Source organism: Prionailurus viverrinus, chromosome A3, assembly GCF_022837055.1.
Source record: "Prionailurus viverrinus isolate Anna chromosome A3, UM_Priviv_1.0, whole genome shotgun sequence".
Taxonomy (NCBI): domain Eukaryota; kingdom Metazoa; phylum Chordata; class Mammalia; order Carnivora; family Felidae; genus Prionailurus; species Prionailurus viverrinus.
Window position 1 is genome coordinate 99,505,871 of NC_062563.1, and position 26,670 is coordinate 99,532,540.

Below are 26,670 nucleotides of genomic sequence, written 5' to 3' on the forward strand. Positions count from 1 at the left end.
AACAGTATACAGACATAGTTGTGCAGTCACTACCACAATCAATTTTAGAACACTTTCATCACTGCAAAGGTAAACCACATGTCCTTTATTAGTCACCCTGTTCTCCCACTACCCCCAGCCCCAGGCAACCACTAATCCAATTTCTGACTCTATGGATTTGCCTATTTTAGATATTCCATATAAATGGAATCATGCAATATGTGACCTTTAACATCTGGTTTCTTATACTTAATGTTTTCAGAACTAACCCATGTTGTAGAATATATCACTATTTCATTACTTCTTATTGCTGAATAATATTCCGTTGCATGGAAATACCATAATTTGTGTATCCACCCATCAGTTGGTGGACGTTTGGGTTGTTTTCACTTTTTGTCTATTGTGAATGGTGTCAGCATTTATGTACAAATTTTTTTTGATAGATCCATTATTTAATTAGGTTCTTTTTAAGAAATTTAGAACACCAATTTGTGAAGGTAAACGCCATTCATGAGAGCAGACATAGAGCAGAGGTAGCCCTGAAGCTGAGGAACAGCTTTGATTTTGGGCAGAATTTGCGAGTCCACAGCTTTCTGATCAACCTTGCGCTGCTCTGTAATCTCGTATTTCTCTTTCTCCATGCTGAAGATCTCACCTTCCTGGTGTCTGGGTTTATGCAGCTTCTTCTTCTTAAAGTAAGCATCAGTGAGGTGTTTGGGGATTTTCACACTGCTGATATCAATTTTGGTGGAAGTGATGACAAATTTCTCGTGTGTTCTACGCAGAGGAACTCGAGTAAGGGGCAGAGGTCCAGTCACAAGTAGCAAGCCACTGCTCAGTTGCTTCAGGAAAACCACCCTCTTGCCTCTGTGGCACTCAGTGAGGATGACCAAAATGGTCCAGCAGTGATGCTAGCTCGCAGTTTCCTCACAGGCTGACTGAAAGGCTTTTTGCCATGGCTCAACAGCTTCCGTGGCACATCTTCAGTAGAATAATACCTAGGCATTTTGTGAAGTTTACCCACTCAGGTACCACCATTCTTGTCACCACCAACTGGTTTTGTGACAGTAGCAAGAACCTTCTCCTTCTTTTTCTTTTCAATCCTGGATTTAGCTGCTGAATACTTCCTCTTTTACGTAGCCTTTCTCCAGTACATAGCCGATCAGGAATATCTGCCAATTCCTCTGACTAGGACAGGGTTTTGGCTGCAGTGGGACTTCCCCTTATTTGATGTTTTAGCTGTAAGGTTACCCTTCTTAACCTTGCCACCAGCATCAGCCTTCTTGGCTTCAGGTTTCTTCTCCTTAGTATCTGGCTTCTCAGCTTTTTCGCCTTCCATCTTGCAAGATGGGAAAGCTATGTACAAGTTTTCATGTGGATGTTTGTTTTGTTTTGTTTTGTTCTGTTCTGTTTTTTGCCTTATATGCCTAGGAATGGAATTGCTGAGATGATAAAGGGTCTTAGCAGTGTTTGGGGTTATGGTTTAAATTACCTGTTTGACCTGAATTAAATCACTCAAACATAATGATATCCTTCCTTAATTCACTCATTGTAAAACTAGACAAACAAATGCTGCCGTATTTACCAGAGGGGTCTCCCAAGACAGAAATGATAAGTGGACAGAAACTGAAGAATCTGGATTCTGCCACCAACTAGCTAAATGTCCATGAGCAAATCACTTTACCTACTACCCTCCATTGTCCTTATTTGGAAAATGAAGAAATTAGACTTGCTTTTGTCTGACATTCTTACTCACTTTAATACTCTAATTTTATTAATATATGTGAAAGCATTTTGACAAGTTAAGGGCAGATACACACACACACACACACACACACACACACACACATCTATCACATACCTCCTTGCTGAGAAACCATGTCCCATGGTGAAATAACATCAGCACTCAATCTTAGGAAAAGGATGCCCAAATTGGGCCATTTCCTCAAAAGTAAGACATATTCTCATGCAATTCTCAGGTGCTTATGTCCCCTCTCAAAGAATGAGAACATATATTTCTTTTTCTTTACATAATTCTATTTTCTTAAGCAAAGAAAATACTATAAGGGGAACCCAGGTGTTCTCCCTATGCAATATATTTTCAGCACATCCCTGGTAACCATAAATTGCTTTGGAAAGGAACACTGAATTATGTCCTCTCAGGTAGCTGGAGTCACAGTGAAGTTATTCCACAGAGAATTGTGTTGGAAGCTTGGGAAAAATGAGCACATAAAGTTTAAAAAGTTACAAATAACTCTGAGATAAGAAAAAAGGATATACTTTTAGCAAAACATATCCAGATGATTGGGTTTGGGAATCTTCAGGTGGTGTAGTTTCTTATATATTCCCAGTTCACACAGGAAATACACTAAGATACATATTTATCTATATATCTCTCTATATATTCATGTAGCTCTACTCCTCAATTTAAAACAACAATTTATTATTGTTTCTCATGGTTCTGTGTGTTGACTGGACTCAGTTGGGTGGTCCCCACTGGTGTCTTCCATGAGGAGATACCTGGGGTTGGAGTCATCAGAATGTCAGACATCCAAGATGGCTTGAGAACTGGCCACCTTGTCTCTCCTTTAATACTTTAATTCAGGATACTTTATTTCAGATTCATTTGGCATTTATAAACTTATAAATTTTTGTATGTCAATACTTTTACATGATTGATCTTCAGGACAGGCCTGTTAAATGGATTAAGGATGAGGAAACAGAGATTCAAATATGATAATGTGCCCCAAAAACCATGGCTATGAGTATTAAAAAAAAAAAATCCCAGGAAGTGTCCTATTCCTCATCTACTGTTCTTTTCATTACAACATATTACTTCTTAAATTCTTGGGGACTATGGTCCATTACTGAAAACTTCGATAAAAATGCTTTCCCTTTTTGTACCAGAACTTGCTTCCCAATAATGTGAAACAACTGACCTTTATACAGCTCTTTATGATCTAGATTAAAATTAGATTAAATCTGTCTTCTACTTGAGAGTTCAAATACTTGAAAACTCAGTTACCTTCTAAGATACCATCTTTTCCCGTTCTCAATCATCTGCATGTTTTTTTTCCTCTCAATGGCCTTATAAATATTAGTCAATGTTTTTAAAGTATTTATTTTGTCCTGAAATCAAACATTAGGTTTTTCTATCAAAGGTATAGTATTATTATGTTACAGCAACAAATGTGTTGGTTCCCCATGCCCCAGTACCTCCCTTCAAGGTGCTAATGGGGGCCAGATATAACCCTGCATGCATAGATAATTTTTTCTTTGGTACCACAGAGAAGAATCCTGAAATTATGAATCTGGAAGCTCCTATAGGAACTATCACTAAGCTACCACTCTCCCTCCAGAAAGACTGAGATAAATCTTTGCTCCCTACTGTTTTACAATCTTTTTAATTATAAACAGATGGCCTCAGGGATTTTATCCCCTTTTAAAATATAAAAACAATACTCCTGGAGATAAATCTCTATCTATGGAAATCTCTATTCAATCACTCTGTAACATCCAATGTTTGTTCTTTTATTTAGTGTTCTTTACTTAGAAGGCCATAATTATGTAAAAATATTTTCTTTAAGTTCCATATTAGTGTGTCAAGAATTCAATCTTCAGTACACTGATCATTTCATACTACAAAATCTGCCTACTGTTTTTCCTATGCCAGATACTACATAGATGCTAATGAATTTTCAGTCTGTCCTTCAGCACAAAAGTATCCCTTTAGCTTCAGCTTTTCAATCTAAATTTGCAGTTGACATCTCCATGAAGATGTCTTTTGGGCACCTGAAACCCAATATGCTCTATAATAAACCATCTACCTTCCCTTCCTAAACCACTCATCCTCAACTTTAGATACTTATATATTGGAAATATAGAGTCAAGGAAGTAAAGAGACTGATAATCACCTTTGTCTTCTCCAATTTATGGGTATGTCCTTATTTTTAACAAACGTCTACTGAATACCTACTGTGTGCAAGGCACTAAGAATCTAGCAGTAAACAAAGCAATCAAATTCCCTGCTTACAGGGAGCTTATATTCAAGTAGAGAGAGACAATAGGCAGAGAAACAAGTGATAAACTAGTATTACAGGTGGAAATAAGTGCTTTGAAGAAAAGTAAGGTGATCCAAGTATTTCTATTAACTACATCACCAGAAAGGGTTGTATTGGAAAACATCATCTTTGACTTCTAACACAGGCTTTGATGCCTGAAACTGAACAGCTGACTTGTACAGGAAAAAGACCATTTCAACCTAACAGCATTCCTTAAAAATATGGTTCTTGCGCCAAATGTAAACAACACCAAAATGCCTATGTTTTGAGGCAGCCAGAGATTGACACTGCCCTCTTCCATCCCCTTCTACTGTACATCTCAAGAGGAGGGTGGTCCCCTGCATGCTTGAGTGTCAAGGTGACATAGGAAGCTGAAGACACAGGGAAAGACAGTGAAAACAGGGCAGTTTGGGACTTACAGTTTTTCATTCAGTTCCTTTGGAGAAATAAGAATTACCACCTGCCTCATAACGTGCAGAAAGAAATCCACCACGTGCATGTCAGAGAAGCTCTCTCCTCATTTAAGCTAGATTTGACCACAGGTTTCCACTACATAAGAATTTGGCTGGGGCTATGCATAGTGTGACCCCTTTCCATGCCCACTCATCCTAACATGTAACAGAGAACTTATGGAACTCTCTGAGAATCAAGTGAAAACCATGAAAACAGTGAGATAGATAATAAACATGATAGAGAGACAAAGGAGAGAGATTAAGCCTATGGATGACTGGCAGTACTAGAGGGAAATCTGAGTAAATGGGACAGAAGCAATAATCCGTGGTAAAATGGAAACAGAAATTCTAGAAATGAAGAATGAGCTAAAACCACATTCAGTATCAGGTAAAATTCATGAAAGACACCAACATCGAAATTTACTCTTAAAATAGTTATATTTCAAGCATGAAGAAAAAAGTGAACATATTTAGCTCCTTACACACATAAACCCTGAATATTAAAATTCTTCACCTGCGTTTTGATCCTAAGTATGTGCTGTTCATGTACAGCCCCAGGAAGACCATTTCATCTTGAAGTGATCTAGGCAGGGGTATATATGCAGGATATTTAGAAATGGGAAAGCAGGAGACAGTTGACACAATGTATTAATACAGCATAAGAGGTACATTTAAGGGAGAAATTGCCTCCAGAGGAACATGGCATGAACCAAATGTGGAAGGCTGAGAATCCTCAGTAATGGGTCTCTCCCCCCACCTCTTTTCCACACAACCAACAATCTCTCTGAAATAGAAAGAAAAGGGAAAACAAGATGGCTGGAGAAATAAAGGAGTGTATTAAGAAAATATTTGTAAAAAAACAAAGTGCAATTTTACCAGGAAAATGTAGAGCTTTTTTCTAAGTTTCTCTTCCTTTGTTGTTGACAGTTCTTTAGAAATTATAGAACTGCCACTCTTTTCCATTTCTCTACCATTGCTTTTCACAAACTAAATTCTAAACAGATCCCTCTAGATGATATGGCAGAAATGGATATTATCTGTAATACTACTTCTAGAATAGTGAAATGTAATAATGATCACAATTAAGTCTTACCAAGATTTGGAAAGAGAATTAGTGTCTCACGTGGACAACAGTCTCACACTTTGTCATATTTCCTCAGCAAAAATAACCTTTTTGTCCATGTACTTGCTTTTGTAGCCTTTTTCAAATCCTTCATGCTTGGATCTATTTTATGGATTGATATTTTTTTTTGTCCTAGAATATGAACATCGATAGTTTCTGACATCTCCCTTAAAATACTGTTGCATCTTAGAGTCTAATCTCCTTTGCTGCCTCCTGAATTTGATTCTGCCCTGTGAGAACTGCACATGAGATAAGGGGAAGCTTTGGTCGAAAGTTCTCTCCATCTGTAGCCCAAATATGTAATTTCCATAAACAGTATCAGTCTATGCACTTAATTGACATTAAGCAGAAGGAAAATTAACTTCATAATTTAAAAAAAAATTAGGACTGTTGAAAATATGTGGTCAAGACCTGAACTTTCTTATAAAACTTATTCTTTTCTTCAAGAGCAATGTACCATGAGCTTTCTGCAACTGAGCCGTCTGGGCTAGGGAAATTGGTAGAAGAGAATTTTTCCAGAGATGTACTCACCCATATGAAGTTGTGTCTTAGCTACAATGCAAGGAGAGAACAGCATGCAGACATAGCATTGCAAAAGCAGTTTCTTTCAGAGAGATCAAAATGTTTCTGAGAAACTACTATAACTTCCCAAGAATACAATTGCTTAGTCCTCAATGCAGAAGAACACACATACACAAAGCACAGAATAGAGGAAATGGGGGAATGTTAAGTAAGGATTAACATGTTAAGTAAGGGTTAACAGGAAAGGCAGAGTTTCCAGAACAAAATCATAAGGAATATTTCCCCTTCCATTTTCTACTAGATCTGATTTCTCAAAGATTTCAGATGCGTCCTCTCATTTGGAGAATTCGACTTTCTTATTTAGAATCAGTTTTATTATAGTGAACTTGTTAGAAGTCTGGAGTCAACAATCTCTGGTGTTTATCCACACTGTAGACGAAGTGGGAAACCTGTGCCTCCACCCCCTAACCCCCTCCCAAACACAATAATGAGATGCCCCAGCCCTCTCTTTGCTCAGGTAGAGTCAGAAGAGACCAGTGGAGAGACAAGACTTTCATAGTCACCGACAGTAATGAGACTACCACCAGTGCACTATTGATAAAACCACACAGGGTGTTGGAACTCTCAGCCTGCCAACCAGTAATAAGACTCATGTGTCAACAAAGACTAAGGAACCTAGGTTTCTATAGCCACCTGATAATAATGAGGCAACACCCTTCCTTCTACTGAAATGGTGTCATAGATCTTCAGCTAAAAAGGTTTAAAAAGATCTAAAGTTGTAACACAAAAAGTTACAGGTTTAGGAAAAAAAAGTTTCATCATACTGAGAACCAGGAGGATTTCCAAAAAAATGAAGAGACAATAGGTGCCAATATCAAGATGGCAGGGTTGTTAGGATTATAAGTGTGCTCACCACCAGGTAGCATGTTATAATGTAAGAAGTCTCAGACATACACATTTATAAACACTGTTGTGGGGGGTCATTAAGAGCACAGACCACCAGCTGACCCATGAGTGGGCCCAGGCAATCAGAGGCTCCTCACTCCCTCCCCTGTCCTTGGAAAGTACATTCTGCTTGGTTTCTCACTCTCAGAAGCTACCCCAAGGACACAGCCTTGAGATGGTGATGTGGTATTAAGACCGGCTGGGGGTGACTAGACACAATGTAGGCCTCTATATAAAGCTTTAAGATTTGGCCTGTGAGTGCACAGATCTACTTGTCTTGGGGCTAAAACAAGTCTCATAGTTCCCTTGATTTTTAAACCTGCCACCTACCAATCTGGAGCAGGCTGCCTCTTTCTTTGTCTCTCCCTGCCTTCTGCATAGAAGAGCCAGTTTCAGATTATATCCAGCAAACTGCCAGGCGGTTTCCAAACCAAGAAACACATACAAACAAGCAAGTACAAAAGGAATCATATGACATCCTCATTCCCTGTTCTTGTAGACAATGCCAGGCACCTTGCAAAGAAGTTTCATTCCAAGGTAAATGTGACAATACTTTGACAGCAGGGCCAGCTAACCTTGCAGTCAGAGCAGATGCAAGAATCTAATGTTAAGTCGGGGGCACAAGACCCAGTGAGTCCTAGATTCATCTCGGAGTGCCACCCAGAAAGCTACCGGGCTCCCCAAATTCCATCAAGAGCAGAGGTACCCATATAATATTTCTAACAAACCACATGTTTGATAATTACTCATTTCACCAATGCAAAAATTATTTCTAACATCTCATATGCTAATTAACAAATTGCCTAGTGCAGTGATACTCAAATTAAATGCTTACAGAATCCACTGGGAGTTGTGTTAAAATGCAGACTGATCCATTATATCTGGGTTGAGGGCCTGAGATTCTACATTCTAACAAGTGTATAGGTAATGCCTGTTACTGTTCTCTGAACTACACTGATTAGGAAGAGGCTAGTGCAGATTTGGATGGTGATACTGAAGTGCCAGTTTGAGCCTCCTTTAAAATGTAGACTCCTGATTAGGATCTTTAAAATGGTCACGAACCACCATTAGAATGTGGATTTGAATAAGATATATCAAGTGTTAAACAATTACTTTGGTGCCAAGTTGATTCTCTCACCCAAGTATGTATTACACAACTTATACTGATGTATTTTAAAGTACAGACAATCTAATAGCCCATTCAAACACAATGGGCACAAACAAAATGCCTATTTGAGAGAGAGACAGAGAGAAAGACAGAGACAGAATAGAGTAATGCCACTACTCAGTATAAAATTTTGTGTAAGCAGTGTCCTTCTGGCTCCACTTTCTCATGGCAACCTGAGAATTTCTAATACAGAGCACAGTAATTATTCATGTGTCTCCTAGCTCAGTTCCCTCAAACATGTCACATATAAGCATTAGCTGTATTTTTCCCCAATGGGGAAAGATAGGCCCACTGGATGACATTTTATAATGAGTTTTATTTATTAATAGGTTTGCACCTAAAAGCAATGTTCCTACTCACTGCAATTGGAACCATGTATGAATTGATGTTGTTAGCATCCATCAACATTAAATACAATAGGCTCCCTTGATATCACTATGTATTGTTTATACCACTGCCATCTAATCAAATTAGATGAGTTCTTATCCCAGCCAACTGAAAATTAATATGTACCCTTGTACAGTATAATCTCATAAAATATTATTGCTTTGGTTAGTAACAAAACATATTAAGATATATTTTATGCCATTAGGTGTATAAAGATATATCCACACGTATTGGTTGATAGTTATGTTGTGCACTGATATTATCCTGAATCCAGCTCAAAGTCTCTATTGTACTAATGGCCTCATTAGTAATTTCCAATATAATTCAAGGCTTTGGCTCTGATTCCAAATAATTAGAAGTTTGCATTTGGAATTTTTGGTTACTTCATTCTGGTCTCTGCTTTAACCAGGTCACTTATGATTGAGACAAGTACTTAGATTAAATTCTAAATTAAAGAAAAAATTAAACTCATGTTAGGAAAACTCATATTTGCCAAGCACTTATACTAAAAACTGTGATATAAAGGTTAATAAGACAAGGACATAAACCCTTAAGAATACATAATATAGAAAGAGAGATATAAACAAATAATAGTTGATCATTGTAATGGGATGAAATATGTGTTGTTATGAAGTAGTACCAAGTGATGTGTAAAGAATAATGAAGGGTAAGGTATAAACAACTGTCTGCATAAATCAGGAAAAACTTCAGACATAGTTCTATTTGCTGAGCTTTGACAGAAGAGCAAGGGGAACATAGAAAGTTGAGGGGAAGAGAAACATTCTTACAGAAGGAAAACCCATAAAGAAAGGTCCAAATTACAAATGGCACTGTGTATTCAGAAATTGTCAAGATTTGTTGAGTGACAGGAACTGAAGCTGGAAAGTCAAACGCTGCCATAACAAAAGGAGCCTAGTGCTCCATGTTAAGGCATCTGGACTTCATTCAGAAGGCAGCATTTATCCAAAGAAAGTTTTCAAGAAAGAAGGTGATAGGAAATGTGATTTTCTTTGAGGAAGGGAAGTCTGTGGTAATATGGAGACTTACTTAGAGGGAAGAATAGATGAAGATAAGGAGATCAAGGGCAAGGAAAATGCAATGGCTTAAGCAAGACATATGAGGCCAAATCTGTTCAGAGACAATGGACACAGATTCTAGATTCCAGACAATAGTCTTGACAGGTGTGTGAGCTCTTAGATATGGGGCTGAGGGGCAGCCACCCTTGAACCTGTTTAAGATACCACCCCTTGAATTTATACAATATAAGACAGAATTCTGAATGTGCCCTAATGTTTGACTTAAAGTCTAATATTTCAACCTCATCCTTTCTTTAATTCTCCTCTCTGAATAAATTGGGTTCCTAGAAGATATTGGGTTGGCAAGAAAATTAACTTGACAGATGAATCATACTAAAAGAGTGACTATTACAGTTCACTTTGTGTAACTGTCATATAAGATACTTGAATTGTCCTGAGACTCAATTTGAGCTTGTGCCTCTGTATCCTGAAAGAAAAGTTCAGAAGAAGAAATGCAGCTATTGTTAACCCTAAAGTTGTGTTTGGCTGCATGTAATAATACAACTGTGAATAAACCAAAGGATTATTTAAGACACACACATACACACAAAAAACAGTGCTGCAGTGTTACACAATTCCAGAGAATCTCATATATATTGCAGCCTTTAGAATTGTGGTGCATTGTGCCCCACATGCAGAGGCTACACTGTAGGTAGAGTCCCCCAGGGAGGTCATGCATTGTATTGGTGCTGAGAAAACCTGGTAGTCAGGGCTGATGGGTTGTCAGGGCTGATACCGCTGCTTGAGTTCCATTTTCCTGCTCTGCCATCTCTGGCATGACCTTGCCTCATGATTGCAAGGTGACTGCTGCAACTCCAGAGATTGTGTCCATATTCTGGGCAAAAGGGAAATAGAGAGTCTTCTCTAAAGTCTCTGAGACAACCAGCTCAGGAACATTTGCTTGTATCTCGTGACTAGAACTGAGTCGTATTGCATTGTTAGTAAAGAACAAGGGAGTAAGGATATTAGATAGACGGCAGAAGACAGTGTCCGTTATACCCAGTAATCTGAGTTCAAACACTATCTGAAGAGACTGAGGATGAGGAGGGGCTAAAGAACATGGTCCCCCACTCACAATTTCCCTGATTTATCATTTATTATTGTACATATTTTACATATTTATTTTATTGTCTCTCTTTCCTACTTGAAAATAAGTTTGATGTAGGCAGGAATTTTTCTCTTTGGTTATATCCTGCATTTCCCAATGCTTGGAAACTGTGAGTAAATGAATATTCATTCCATTCAAGGAATCAATGGAGCTGACCCCTCCCTTACAACATGGTGGAAAGGGCACAAGGGAAGAACTTAATATGTGCTACTGAGATATCCCTGCTTACTTTCTTGTGAAACTCTTTGCAACTTTAAAAAGAAACTTTCAAAAACCTGACCAATAAATTAGTTGCATGGTCTCACAGTTATCATTAAAGAGCTCTATAGTTTAAAAAAAGTCAGAAGGTAGAACTAAAAATAATATAACTTTTCCTATGACCAAGGGAGCTTGGATCAATTCCTTAAGGCAGAAGGGCTCCAGCAAAAGCTGCAGGGCTAGAAATTGCCACTAGGCAGAGCAGCTGAGAGATCCTACTTTTCCAAAGATGCCATTAGAAAAAACAGATGCCCTCCAGCAAGAAAGACATCTTAATTTGGAGATTTCTGGGGTTCTCTGCCATCCCAAGTGATTACTTTCACAGGAGGAGAACTTTGGCTCTGATTCTCTACTTGCATGAATGAGGAGACTCTAGGAATTGATATCCATTATGTACTTTACTGAAAAGAGACAATGTCACTTTTCCCCTGGCAAAAGTAGTCTGTGGGTCAGTGAGGCCAGGGAGGGGAGCCCTCAGGGTAGGAAAAAGTTAGAAATACAGGATGAGACTTCCTTGAATAGAAAGATGCAAAATAGAAACTTGACAGTCTCATAGCACAGAAAGTCCAGACTAGGAATTGTAGGAAAGTGTTTACATACAGAGTCTGAGATCTGGCATCCTAAAGACCCACCAGGTGAGAATGTTGGAAATCAAAATCTTCAGTAATTTGAAGGAATGATCTATTAATTACGTCTCATAATGAGATAGTAAGTGCCTTGATTTTGGTCTGAGACTTGCCTTGAATTAAACTAACCAACTGCAGAGACATGGGTTACAAGGGTAAAACAATAAAAATCAAAATACTTACCTTCTGGGGCGCCAGGGTGGCTCATTGGGTTAAGCCTCTGTCTTAAGCTCAGGTCATAATCTCGCGGTTCATGAGTTTGAGACCCGCATTGGGCTCTGTGCTGACAGTTCAGAGCCTGTGCTGACAGTTCAGAGCCTGGAGCCTGCCTCAGATTCTGTGTCTCCCTCTCTCTCTCTGCCCCTTCCCTGCTTGCTCTCTCTCTCTCTTTCTCAGTCTTGAAAATAAATAAACATTAAAAATTTTTTTAAAATGCCTACGCGGGGCGCCTGGGTGGCGCAGTCGGTTAAGCGTCCGACTTCAGCCAGGTCACGATCTCGCGGTCCGGGAGTTCGAGCCCCGCATCAGGCTCTGGGCTGATGGCTCAGAGCCTGGAGCCTGTTTCCGACTCTGTGTCTCCCTCTCTCTCTGCCCCTCCCCCGTTCATGCTCTGTCTCTCTCTGTCCCAAAAATAAATAAACGTTGAAAAAAAATTAAAAATAAAAAAAAATGCCTACGTGCTTATCATAGATGACTCAACTGAAAATGTTATACAGTTACTCTGGGATTTCACCCCATGTTGATATTTTAGGAATTAAGAAGAATGTAGGGGCACCCAGGTGGTTCAGTTGGTTTCAGCTCAGGTCAAGATCTCACAGTTCCGAAGTTAGAGCTCCACATCAGGCTTGCTGCTGTCAGTGCAGAGCCTGCTTTGGATCCTCTGTCCTCTTCTCTCTGCCCATGCCCAGCTTGCACTCTCTCTCTCTAAAAAGATAAATAAACATTAAAAGAAAGAGAATGTATGGGAATAAACTCTATGCTTGTTAATTCCACTTAAAATGTGTAATTTTGTTGATCTAATATTTATCAGATAATATTTTATCAAATCAAGATCTGCCCCTAAAATGCACTTAACTTTTTTTTTCAATAAGATGCATGTTTTCTGCTTCTAGGTTCTCAAAAGTTGAAAATGAAAAGTAAAATTTTGTATATACAAAAATAAAGACATCAACACTGTAGATATAAAAATGTGTTTATAATGTAGCTATAAAATTAAAGAGATGGCATTTTGCCATCTGAAGAATCCTAGGCTCAGAGAAAACCACATTCAAATCCCTGAGATACCATTTCCTCACTGTGTGACCTTGTGATTCGCCATGTATTCCTGAAATCCAGTTTCCCAATATTTGAAATGAAGGTCTGAGTATCTTTTTCCAAGTATTAAGTGATTTAGTGGGAACACGAGGCAAATATGCTTAGCACAGTGCCAGGCAAACAGCCGTTTCTTGATAATTGTTTGTCAAATATGAAACCAAGTAAGTATTAAAAAAAGTTGAGGCAAGAGAGTAAAACACAGCCTTCCTGACCAGCTTTTTCTAGTTTAGAATAAGAAACCTATGTAGGAGATTTGATGGGCTATGAAAAGCCTCCCACCTGGAATTATTTCTCCTCCTGGTTTCCAAGTAGAAGCTAAGAAATCTCTCCGGGGTGCAATTACTGGTGAATAAGCCTCAATCCCAATATAGCAAAAGTACAGAATGACCTCTTTCTAGGGATTCATTTTAAAAAAAGAGATTTGGTGGTAGATAAGGGGTTTGCTTTTTGATATTTGACCTCTCCTATTATCCTCAGCTCAATTTATTATGCAGCCATCATAGGCCCCACGATGCTTATCTTTGGGACCTGGGACAGCCTTGGATAAATTCCAGTATAAATCATGCAAAATGGCTTCTCTGAGTTGCTGTGGATTTAGACCCCCTAAAGAGTTACATGTCCATCTTATTGATCCATGTGAAAATATTTTAAACAATCACACATGAAAATGATTCTTCCAAATTCCTCACTGGCTAAGTTGAATATTCACACAGTGAGTGCAAAGAGCAAAAGGTAAGGCTCATACATATTGGGAACAAGTTTTTTTCCAGTAAACTCAGTCAAGGAGGAAACATTTCTGGGTTCACTGAGGAGTGGCCCACTACTAACCAGGTCTAGCACTCTAGATATGACAACCTTGCTTCATTGGCCTCTACTACCGTCTCTTACCCATGCCACATCCTGATGAATTCAACCCAGAGAATCTTGATTCCAGCCCTTGAGCGAAAGATTCTGCCATGTCACTGCCAAGTTTTGCTTATGCCCCTACCTCTAAAGTGATTGACATCTGCTCATAAGATAAGGCATCAGTTGTGAAAATCAGGATAAACACAATGCTGGCCATTACCTGATTCATACTAGACAAATGTAGAGATAAAACTTAATACAGCCACACTTCAGCAACCCCTGAAGAAGGAAAAGGAGATCTATTAGGATTGGTGAAGGTAAATTAAATAACACTTTGAGTTTTAGGTAAGCACATCAGCCTCTTTTATGAAGTTTCATTGGTAGAAACCAATGGAGGCTGTACGTTGTATATTATTTAACACTTTGACTTTCATCTGAATAAAAGGAATGATAGTTGGGCAAGCAGCAGACTCCGAGAATATCGATTGACATGTGACAAAATGACATGAAAGAAGCAGCATTTGGTATTCCAATTTGCAGTCATGAATAGGGCAGTGGATTGGATGCCTAGGCCATTCAACCTCAGACTGAATCCAGGCATGCTTTGGGAACAACTCTATGACTTTGGAACTGCTACCCATTATCACATGGCTATGCCAGAAGGACACATGTTCTGAAATTGTGGTCAAGGAAGGAAAGATAGGTTTAAGTCATCCAGTTCTGTCTCATTCTCTCACTCTCCTGGGACCAAGGGAAGGGAAATACTAGAAAGAAGAACTTTAAGGGAAGTGGCAGTCCCCATGTATCCATCACATCAGGTCCTACTCTTCTCTTTGAAGGGAGGAGGTAAAATAATTTGCCCAAACGAGGTCCAACCTATCTGCTAGTCTCCTAAGACCACTAATTAAACAAAATAATCTCCATACTTTTTTTTTAATTTAAGTTTGTTTATTTTGACAGAGAAAGAGAGAGTGCGGATGGGGCAGAGAGAGGGAGAGAGAGAGAATCCCAGGCAGGCTCCACACTGTCAGTGCAGAGCCCGGTGCAGGGCTCAAACTCAAAAACCACGAGATCATGACCTGAGCCAAAGTCAGATGCTTAACTGACTGAGCCATCCACATGCCCCTCTCCATACCTTTTTTAAGGTTATTGACATTTCCTTTAAAAGGTTCTCACAGAAAAAAAGCTAGATTCCCAAAGTCCCCCAGAAATATTCAAGGGATGTTGTCCCTACAGATGTTGACCGAATTCAACACCAAGGATCCTACAAAAACTGGACCTGGGTTGGGATGACTTACATGTGGTGCATTTCCAAGATTCCCCCTCCTGTACCCACAACCAGCATTGCTACTCAGTATGTCATACCTGCTCTCCAAGCCCTTCTCAAAAGAGTACTTCATTTTCTCCCTTTCCTCCGATTCCAGAATAAAATAAATATCTAAGTGAGCAATTAACTCAGCATATCATTGTCTGAGCTGTGGCTCTCCAGGCTACTTTGGGAGTTCCCCTGACTCTTTTAAAGAACTGTGGCGATAAGGGGCGCCTGGGTGGCTCAGTCGGCTCAGCATCCGACTCTTGATTTCGGCCCAGGTCATGATCTCACGGTGCCTGAGTTCCAGCCCTGATAGTTCCTGAGATCTGCACTGACAGCAGGGAGCCTGCTTGGGATTCTCTCTCTACCCCTGCCCTGCTTGCGCACGCTTGCTCTCTCTCTTGCTCTCTTTATCTCTCTCTCAAAAATAAATAAATAAATGAACATGTTTTTTAAAGTCAAACTCACTTAAAAAAAAAAAAAGAAAACTGTGGCAATAAGAATTAATGTAATTTCTAAATGTAGCCTCACAAATTTTCCAAAAGTGTTCTACATACTAATCAGTATCAATTTCATATGTACCAAGCAGAGTTTGATCACAGTGGATCACAGAGCCATCTCAGTCAGGCTATCCCTTCTGTTGAGGGTCACAGAAGAGGGAGTAGTGGAGGTGGAGGTCTTGCACTTCATGTTTGTTGGGTAAGATGTGCTGAGAAACCAGGTGGAGGGAAAAGATACTTACCAACGGGGAAGGGCCAGGACACTCTCTCTCACGAGCACCGACAACTCACTCTTCCTCACTTCTCATATCCAACTCAGTAGGACTTTTGTCCCTGTTTCTCAGATGGTTCTCAAGCTCACCTCCCCCATCTTGCCCATGGCCTAATGACCCTCTAAGAGGCTGTTTTAACTCTTGTTCAGTTGCTCCTAGCTGCAATTGATATCAGAGTCTACTGCTCAGTCAATCCTCCTGAAGCTTGCTCAAGACCTCTAACATATACCACCTTTCAATCTTTACGCAAACTCTTTAACCAGGCATATGAGATCTTCTAAATTCTGGCCTTACCCTCTCAGCTCTATGTTCTGCTCCTGTTCTAGTTCTTGCACAGAGTTATGTGCTACTGCCCTTGTACACACTGTGCCCTTGAGATTCTCCCTCTGTTAGTCCCTTTCCTGGAACTGCTGCCTTCTTTCTTCCCTTCTAATGCCCAAGTAGAATGCTTGGATCCAGAGCAAATTCTGCCTCAACAGTAAACCATTCCCTTATCCTGTGTCCTGGGACCTGCTCACTCTCCCGCTGTGCTCTCTTAGTACATAGACTGCATTTCCATCTAGTTGCAATCACAGTGTCCTTTATTTTATTGTTCACTAGATTGGAAGCTCAGAGAATGTAAAATTGTTATCTGGTATAACTTAGGGTCTGTCATTGCAGGCATAAGAGCCTGGCACAGATTACAAATACAATAAATATTGAATGATTCCACCTGCTGCTCTGGCTTTCACATTTTACTACCTGGGTGTTTATTTACAGAGGCCTTATGTTGTGATGGTTAAGAGTTCAGCCTTTGGGAGCCAAACTATCTGGATTTGAATCTTGGCTCTGACCCCTAATATCCGTATTATCTTGGGCAGATTACTGCATGGGGATAATAATATGGACCTCACATGGTCAACACAAGAATCAAATGAGTTGATATGAGTAAAGCATTTAGAACAGTGCCTGGTATACAGAAAACATCCAATAAAGGTTAGCGAGTTCATTTAGCTAAACTCTCCCTCATGCCTGTGATCACTGAAGAAAAAGAACAGGGTGGTAAGTAGCACTGAGCTTTTGTTCAGAATGAGCCAGGGAGAGAAACGGTCTGGAGCAGAAAAAGCCTGGCAGATTCTGCAGTCCAGGAAGAGAGTGGGTCCAGGATGAGGGAGTTCACTGAGACAGGAGCAGGCAGGTCCAGAGTCCCAGATGGGCAGAAAGGTCAGAGTCTGTGACAGAAGCACCGTGAACAGCATACAAAATGCCTGGTCCCAGGGCAGATGTGGCTTGCTGTCTGCTCCACTGCTTTCCCTTTCAGGAATAGGCAGTCCCGGATACCCAAGCAATAACAGAAGAAACCAAAGGCCTCGTGTGGGCCCAGCACCGTGGAGGGAAAAACAGATCTATCTCATCTCATGCTGACATAACCAGAGTATATGTAGCTGACACATCCCCTGGGCTAATACCCTTTATATCTCAATTTTCTACATCATGCCGTGCCTTTTTTTTTGCAACCTTCACAGTTATAGGTCACCAGTCTAGGCAACGTAGGAGCTGTGAGGAATGCAGTGCAAAGTGGCAACTCTTGAACTCTTCCTTCAGTACCTAACCCATTTCCTCCTCATAAAACATTCAAAGCATTTAAAATTATTACTTTATTCCTGAGTCATAATGTTGTTGAAGCTTATAAAAATAATTTCAGTGTTAATTCCCCTGGCTCAACTCTCTCAAATTCTGCCTTAGAAGTTGTATATAATTTAACCAGAAAAAAAGCTTTTTTTTTTTTATGCTCAAAACCAACTGGAGTAATCAGAAAATAGATGAAGAGGGGAAAATAACTGCTAAATGAATACAGAGTTTCAGTTGGAGTTGGGAGTTAGAAATTAGGTCACTCAACTAGTCAGCCTGGTTTACTGACTTCTTTGCTATAAAATGACCACTTGACCTTGCTCTTTGCCCCCACCCCCCCAGGCATTCTCACCAACCCCCCACAGGCTGACAGGTACCAGTTGCAGCCAAACAGAACTGTCAGGTTTTTTTCTTTTTTAATTCTTTCTTTGTGGCCAGCACATAGACTCCAATGTTGATAATCAGTTCTGGTGGGGGAGATGGCTAAGAGAAGTGGAGTGCTTGGAACATCCCCCAAATATGCGTTCCACATTTGCACCTCATGAGTGGAAAGCTGGCCTTGAGAGATACTGCCTGAGCAATGGAAGAAATAGAACATGCCAGAATGATTCTAAATCCAGCTCCCGCATTCCAATTTATTTCTGTGGGCAGACATTAGCATTCATAGTTGAAAGTGAGATGTAACTAGACAAAAGAGACAAATAGGAGTGTGTGCAGAGCATAGTCACAGAATGTGCAGAAGGATCAAGCACTCTGCGTTAGTACAAATGTTGCCATTTTTTAAATGGAAAAAATATAATCTGCTGCCCAAAAAAACGGCTGGGCAAGGGGGGGCAATGGGACTCTCCCATTTGACATTGAAACTGTGACTGCAGGAACCATCAGTAAATAATAAAGGCAGAAACTTCAAAGAACTATTAGTTTGAATAACAGAGAAGTGAATGTTGATTGGTTACTTGATTAATTGTGGGGTTTTCTTTGGATGTTTGTTTTTCTATCTTGGATGGAAAGTGTTCGCATTTTAGATTTTTGGATGACTGGCTCTGGTTTGAGGGGTTCCAACACAGCTGTTCTGAGCCTAGTTTAGTTGCAATTGGTAAAAAAAAGGTTGGATCATCTCTCAGGCAATTGGAAATAGAAAACGTTTACTGGATTCACTTTAGAATATTTTAGCAATAAAATACTTGAATACTGTGGGCAAAACCATAATGCAGTCAATTTTATTTTTAGCATAATGTTAATTACAATATCACATTATAATAAAAATCAACTTGCCATAAAAGTACGAGTACAGAAAGGTCTATACCCTTCCATTGTACTTCTTCTTAAAGTTGCTTATTAGAACTGAAAAACTTAATATAACATTATTTGATTAAATCTCCATCTAAGTCTAGATAAAACAGAATAAAACAATATGAATATACCTAAAGAAATCAGAGTTCTGTGATATACCTTCACCTTGTACTCTCCAGATGAGTATTTGCATAAACTCCCCATATCCAGATATTTTGTAAGGAATCTTGACTTGTATCTCATGTTCAGTAATCTTAAATCCCAAAACCATTACAACTTTTGCATTCTTAGATTCTTTGACCAAATGTCAAAGCATTTTCCGTCACTGTTTCTTGTAATTTGATTCAAGATAGTCTAAAGGACTTTCATAGGATAAAACTATTTATAGAAATACTATGCACAGCAGTGTTAGCCATTTCACATGTATGTAATATGCACCACTTGTGCCTCAGTGCACCACTCAGCCTCAGTGACACACTTGTACAATTTGTAGGATATCAGTTGCAGCCCATTTTAACGTCACTTTGACAGAGTATTTTAGCTGTCCAAACAAGGGTAAACATTTGATATATTTTGTGAAAATTTAAATTTCTGTAAAGTATTTGAAGGATTTATTTCATAAATATAATGGTCTTAACTTGCTGTATAAGCCTACATTTTTCTTTGCAATGTGATTTTTTTTTCATTTTAGTAAGTACAAAAATGTTTCTAAAGGCAAGTTTGACTTTCTGTAAGATAATTTGTTTGGGAATTCAGATTCTCTGTTAAATAATCATGACCTTTCCCCTTGCCTTTTATTTTCCCCATTATGTTCCAGAATTTTATTTTTATTTATTTATTTTTATTTTTTTAATTTTAATTTTATTTTTTTTAATTTATGTCCAAATTAGTTAGCATATAATGTAACAATGATTTCAGGAGTACATTCCTTAATGCCCCTTACCCATTTAGCCCACCCCCCCCCACAACCCCACCAGTAACCCTCTCTTTGTTCTCCATATTTAAGAGTCTCTTATGTTTTGTGCCCCTCCCTATTTTTATACTATTTTTGCTTCCCTTCCCTTGTGTTCATCTGTTCTGTGTCTTAAAGTCCTCATATGAGAGAAGTCATATGATATTTGTCTTTCTTTGAGTAATTTCGCTTAGCATAATAGCCTCTAGTTCCATCCACGTAGTTGCAAATGGTGAAATTTCATTCTTTTTGATTGCCGAGTAATACTCCCATTGTATATATGTACCACATCTTCTTTATCCATTCATCCATCGATGGACATTTGGGCTCTTTCCATAATTTGGCAATTGTTGATAGTCTGCTATAAACATTGGGATGCATTTGAAGGGATGCCCCTTCAAAACAGTATACCTGTATCCCTTGGATAAATACCTAGTAGTGCAATTGCTGGGTAGTAGGTCCTATTTTTAATTTTTTGAGGAACCTCCATACAGTTTTCCAGAGTGGCTGCACCAGTTTGCATCCCCACCAGCAGTGCAAAAGAGATATTCTTTCTCTGCATCCTCATCAACGTCTGTTGTTGCCTAAGTTGTTAATGTTAGTCATTCTGACAGGTGTGAGGTAGTATCTCATTGTGGTTTTGATTTGTATTTCCCTGATGATGAGTGATGTTGACCATTTTTTCATGTGTCGGTTTGCCATCTGGATGTCTTCTTTGGGGAAGTGTCTATTCATGTCTTTTGCCCATTTCTTCACTGGATTATTTGCTTTTTGGGTGTTGAGTTTGATAAGCTCTTTATAGATTTTGGATACTAACCCTTTATCTGATATGTCATTTGCAAATATCTTCTCCCATTCCACTGGTTGCCTTTTACTTTTGCTGATTGTTTCCTTCGTTGTGCAGAATTTTTTTATTTTGATGAGGTCCCAGTAGTACATTTTGTTTCCCTTGTCTCTGGAGACATGTTGAGTAAGAAGTTGCTGAGGCCAAGATCAAAGAGGTTTTTGCCTGCTTTCTCCTCGAGGATTTTGATGGCTTCCTTTCTCACATTTAGGTCTTTCATCCATTGTGAGTTTACTTTTGTGTATGGTGTAAGACAGCAGTCCAGGTTCATTTTTCTGCATGTTGCTGTCCAGTTTTCTCAGCACCATTTGCTGAAGAGACTGTCTTTATTCCATTCGATATTCTTTCCTGCTTTGTCAAAGATTAGTTGTCCATACAACTGTGGGTCCATTTCTGGGTTCTCTATTCTGTTTCATTGATCTGAATGTCTGTTTTTGTGCCAGTACCATACTGTCTTGATGATTATAGCTTTGTAATACAGCTTGAAGTCTGGGATTGTGATACCTCCTGCTTTGGTTTTCTTTTTCAAGATTGCTTTGGCTATTTGGCGTCTTTTCTGGTTCCATACAAATTTTAGGATTATTTGTTCTAACTCTGTGAAGAATGCTGGTGTTATTTTGATAGGGATTGCATTGAATATGTAGATAGCTTTGGGTAGTATTGACATTTTAACAATATTTGTTCTTCCTATCCAGGAGCATGGAATCTTTTTCCATTTTTTTGTGTCTTCTTCAATTTCTTTCATCAGCTTTCTATAGTTTTCAGTGTATAGATTTTTGCCCTCTTTGGTTAGATTTATTCCTAGGTATTTTATGGTTTTTGGTGCAGTTGTAAATGGGATCGATTCCTTGATTTCTCTTTCTGCCGCTTCATTGTTGGGGTATAGGAATGCAACTGATTTCTGTGCATTGATTTTATATCCTGCAACTGTGCTGAATTCATGAATCAGTTCTAGCAGTTCTTTGGTGGAATCTTTTGGGTTTTCCATATAGAGTATCATGTCATCTGGAAGAGTGAAAGTTTGACTTCCTCCTGGCCAATTTGGATGCCTTTTATTTCTTTGTGTTGTCTGATTGCTGAGGCTAAGACTTCAATATTATGTTGAGTAACAGTGGTGAGAGTGGACATCCCTGTCTTGTTCCTGACCTTAGGGGGAAAGCTCTCAGTTTTTCCCCATTGAGGATGATATTAGCATTGGGTCTTTCATTTATGGCTTTTATGATCTTGAGGTATGATCCTTATATCCCACTTTCTTGAGGGTTTTTATCAAGAAAGGATGTTGTATTTTGTCAATGCTTCCTCTGCATCTATTGAGAGGATCATATGGTTCTTGTCCTTTCTTTTATTGATGTGATGAATCACATTGATTGTTTTGTAGATATTGAACCAGCCCTGCATCCCAGGTATAAATTCCACTTGGTCATGGTGAATAATTTTTTTAATGTATTGTTGGATCTGGTTGGCTAATATCTTGTTGAGGATTTTGCATCCATGTTCAACAAGGAAATTGGTCTGTAGTTTTCCTTTTTAGTGGGGTCTCTGTCTGGTTTTGGAATCAAGGTAATGCTGGCTTCATAGAGTTTGGAAGTTTTCCTTCCATTTCTATTTTTTGGAACAGCTTCAAGGGAATAGGTGTTAACGCTTCCTTAAATGTTTGGTAGAATTCCCCTGGAAAGCCATCTGGCCCTGGACTCTTGTTTTTTGGAAGATTTTTGATTACTAATTTTATTTCTTTACTGGTTATGGGTCTGTTCAAATTTTCTATTTCTTCCTGTTTCAGTTTTGGTAGTGTATATGTTTCTAGGAATTTGTCCATTTCTTCCAGATTTCCCATTTTATTGACATATAATTGTTCATAATATTGTCTTATTATTGTTTTTATTTCTGCTGTGTTGGTTGTGATCTCTTTTTTTCTTGATTTTATTTATTTGGGTCCTTTCCTTTTTCTTTTTAATCAAACTGTCTAGTGGTTTATCAATTTTGTTAACTCTTTCAAAGAATCAGCTTCTGGTTTCATTGATCTGTTCTACTGGTTTGTTTTGTTTTGTTTTGTTTTGGTTTTGGTTTTGGTTTTGATAGCATTAATTTCTGTTCTAATCTTTATTCTTTCCTGTCTCCTGTTGGTTTGGGGTTTTATTTGCTGTTCTTTTTCCAGTTCTTTAAGGTGTAAGGTTAGGTTGTGTATCTGAGACCGTCCTTCCTTCTTTAGGAAGGCCTGGATTGCTGTATAACTTTCCTCTTATGACCGCCTTTGTTGCATCACAAAGGTTTTTGGGTTGTGGTATTATCACTTTTATTGGCTTCTGTGTACTTTTTAATTTCCTCTTTAACATGTAGGTTAGCCCATTCATTCTTTAGTAGGATATTCTTTAGCTCCAAGTATTTGTTACCATTCCAATTTTTTTTCTTTTGGTTGATTTCGAGTTCCATAGTGTTGTGGTCTGAAAATATGCATGATATGATCTCAATCTTTTTGTACTTGTTGAGGGCTGATTTGTGTCCCAGTATTTGGTCTATTCTGGAGAACATTCCATGTGCACTGGAGAAGAATGTATATTCTGCTGCTTTAGGATGAAATGTTCTGAATATATCTGTTAAGTACATCTGGTCATTCAAATGTCATTCAAAGCATTGTTTTCTTGTTGATTTTCTGATTAGATGATCTGTCCATTGTTGTAAGTGGGGTGTTGAAGTCCTCGACTATTATGGTATTATTATCAATGAGTTTCTTTATGTTTGTGATTAATTGATTTATATATTTGAGTGTTCCACGTTTGGACCATAAATTTTTACAATTGTTAGGCCCTCTTGGTGGATAAACCCCTTAATTATGATATAATGCCCTTCTTCATCTCTTGATACAGTATTTTAAAACCTAGATTATCTGATATAAGTATGTCTACTCTGGGTTTCTTTTGTTGACCACTAGCATGATAGATGGCTCTCCATCCCCTTACTTTCAGTCTGAAGGTATCTAGTTCTAAAGTGGGTCTCTTGTAAACAGCATGTAGATGGGACTTGTTTTCTTATCCATTCTGTTACCCTATGTCTTTTGATTGGAGCATTTAGTCTCTTGACTTTTAGAGTGAGTACTGAAAGATACAAATTTATTGCCATTATGTTGCTTGTAGAGTTGGAGTTTCTGGTGGTGTTCTCTGGTTCTTTCTAGTCTTTGTTTCTTTTGGTATTTATTTATTTAGTTAGTTAGTTTAATCTTTTCTCCCCTCAGAGAATCCCTCTTAAGATTTCTTGCAGGGCTGGTTTAGTGGTCACAAACTACTTTAATTTTTGTTTTTCTGGCAAACTTTTAATCTCTCCTTCTATTTTGAATGACAGCCTTGCTGGATAAGGAATTCTTGGCTGAGCATTTTTCTGAATTCAGCACATAGAATATATTCTGCCACTCCTTTTTGCCTGCGGAGTTTCTGTGGATAGATCTGCTGCAAACTTGATCTGTCTTCCCTTATAGGTTAAAGACTTTTTTTTCCTTGTTGCTTTCATGATTCTTTCCTTGCCTGAGTTATTTTGTGAATTTGACTATGATATACCTTGTTGATGGTCAGTTTTTGTTGCTTCCTGGATTTAGATGTCTGTGTCTTTCCCCAGGTTAGAAAAGTTTTCCACTATGATTTGCTCACATAACCCTTCCACCCCTTTTTCTCTCTCTTCATCTTCTGGGACCCCTATGATTCTGATATTGTTCCTTTTTAATGAGTCACTGATTTCTCCTATTCTTAAATCATGCTCTTTTGCCTTAGTCTCCCTCTTTTTTTCCGTTTCATTATTCTCAAGAAGTTCGTCCTCTATATCACTGATTCTCCGCTCTGCCTCATCCATCCCTTGCCACTGTGGCATCCATTCGAGATTTCAGCTCAGTTATATAGAATTTTTCATTTCATCCTGACTAGCTTTTACTTCTTTTATCTCTGCAGAAAGGGATCCTAAAGTATTCTTGACCCCAGCTAGTATTCTTATTATTGTGATTCTAAATTCTGGTTCAGACATCTTGCTTGTATCTGTGTTGCTAAGTCCCTGGCTTAGGGACTTCTTGCTGTTTCTTTTGGGGTGAATTCCTTCATTTCGTAATTTTGAAGTGAGATAAGCAATTAATGAGGTAAAAAAATTTAAAATTAAAAAATATTAAAATTAAAAATTAAAAGCAACACACACACACACACAGAGACACAAATCAAATTATGATAGATCCTAGGTGTGTTTTGGTCTGGGTGTTGAAAGGGGCTTGATAGATTAGAGAAAAAGGGGGAAAGAAAAAAAAAGGAAATCCTTTGAAAATTTGAAAAAAATGAATACACTGAAGTAGAATAAAATGAAATTGATGGAAGTAAAATAGAATTTGAAAAAATTTACACAAAAGTAAAAAATATAGTAGAACAAAATTAAATAAAATATTTTTAATAAAAATTGAAAATAAAAATAATTTTTTTCTTTCTGTATTCAAGAAAAAGAAAAGAAACTAAAAGAAAAAAAAGAAAAAAAAAGAAAAGTTAATAGATGGACTGGTGAACAGACTGAAATATGATTGAAATTACTTCATTTTCCCCTAGAAGTCAAACTATGAAGCGCTTTATAGGCCATAAACTAAGGAGGCAGAGGCTGGTGTCCCTGAAGAGCAAGGTTAGCCCAGTTGGGCAGGGTTTAGTGTAATGACTTTGTTTTCCACTAGATGGCGCTGATTACCCTTATTGGGGTGGATTGTGCCGCTTGTAGGTGTGTATGCACATGCACGGGAGCAGTGAAAATGGCGTCACCCAGCTACCCGGTCTCCAGTATCGGAACTCTGCTCTCCCCGATCAGCAAACACCATCATTTGCCTTTGGCTTCCGTACACTCCTTGCCTTTACACTGTCTGTGACCAAGCCCCAGGCAGCACCGCCCCCCTAAGTTTTATCTCAGATGCGGCTGTTCTCCCGGCCCCTTTCTTCTGAGGAACTGCGGCTTTGACCCGTTCTGCCCCTCTGTGGGAAGGTATCACCAAGCAGTGGCCGGGTCTGGCCACACCCTGGAACGTTCGCTGGACCGTGCTGCTGCCATTGCCCAGAGACTGTGGCCAGGTGCCAGCCCATCCCAGAAAAAGTTCGTGAGATAGCATAGCAGCAGCGTTTCAGAGATTATGGAAAATCACAACACACATCTGGTACCAGGCTCCACCCCCCAGAGACTTTGTTCCAGCACCAGCGAATATGGTTGTTCTCCCGGGTCCACTAGCACCTTTGCCTTTTGGGGGACACACACAGCCTCTACCACGTGTCCTTCCAGCAGGGGAACCGCCTCTCCTGTGTGGCCTGAAGACCACTGGACTTCACTCTGCTCCTAGGAATTCACCCTTCTCACCAGAGCACCACCAGGTATTAAGCTGTGGAATTTCATACTCTGCATTCCCCCTGTTTATAGAGTCTTAATGGAATTTAAACCTTCTCCTGTCTCCCTTTTTAGTTCAGTCCCTGTGGCTGTTTCCACTTTTCCAGTTTCTCTCCAGCTGCTTTTCAGGGTGGAGGGGGTGCTTTTCCCATATTTCCCACCCCTGTCTCAGTCCTCTCTCCACATGTAAAAACAGCTCCCTGCCACAGCTTCTCCCTGCCACTTGGATAGAGTATTATTGGCTGCAGGTTCCTTCCTTTCAGCATTTTGAATATACCATTCCACTCCCTTCTGGCCTGCAAAGTTCTGGTGAAAAACCCAGTAATAGCCTTATGGGATTTCCCTTGTCTGAAACTGTATTCTTTTCTGTTGTTGCTCTTAAAATTCTCTGTTCATAACTACGTTTTGCCATTTTAATGATTGTGTGTCTTTGTATGGACCTTCTTGGGTTGATTTTGTTGGGGGTCTCTGTACCTTCTTGATCTGGATTTCTGTTTCCTTCCCCAGATTCAGGAAGTGTTCAGCTATATTTCTTCAAATAAATTTTCTTCCCCCTTCTCCCTGCCACAGCTTCTCTCTCCCCCAGTTCACCTCTCCACACAGTGTACCTGCTGAATTCTATGGTTCAGGTTGTGCAGATTG

The 26,670-nt window shown here is 39.1% G+C and overlaps 1 long non-coding RNA gene and 1 pseudogene across 1 annotated transcript in view; one reads left to right on the forward strand and one right to left on the reverse strand.

Annotated features, from left to right (window-relative positions):
* LOC125162561 (uncharacterized) overlaps positions 1–26,670 on the forward strand; it is a 126,397-nt gene that overhangs the window by 61,833 nt on the left and 37,894 nt on the right. The gene's annotated exons all lie outside the window — the stretch shown is intronic.
* On the reverse strand, positions 456–1,318 carry LOC125162560 (60S ribosomal protein L6-like; annotated as a pseudogene).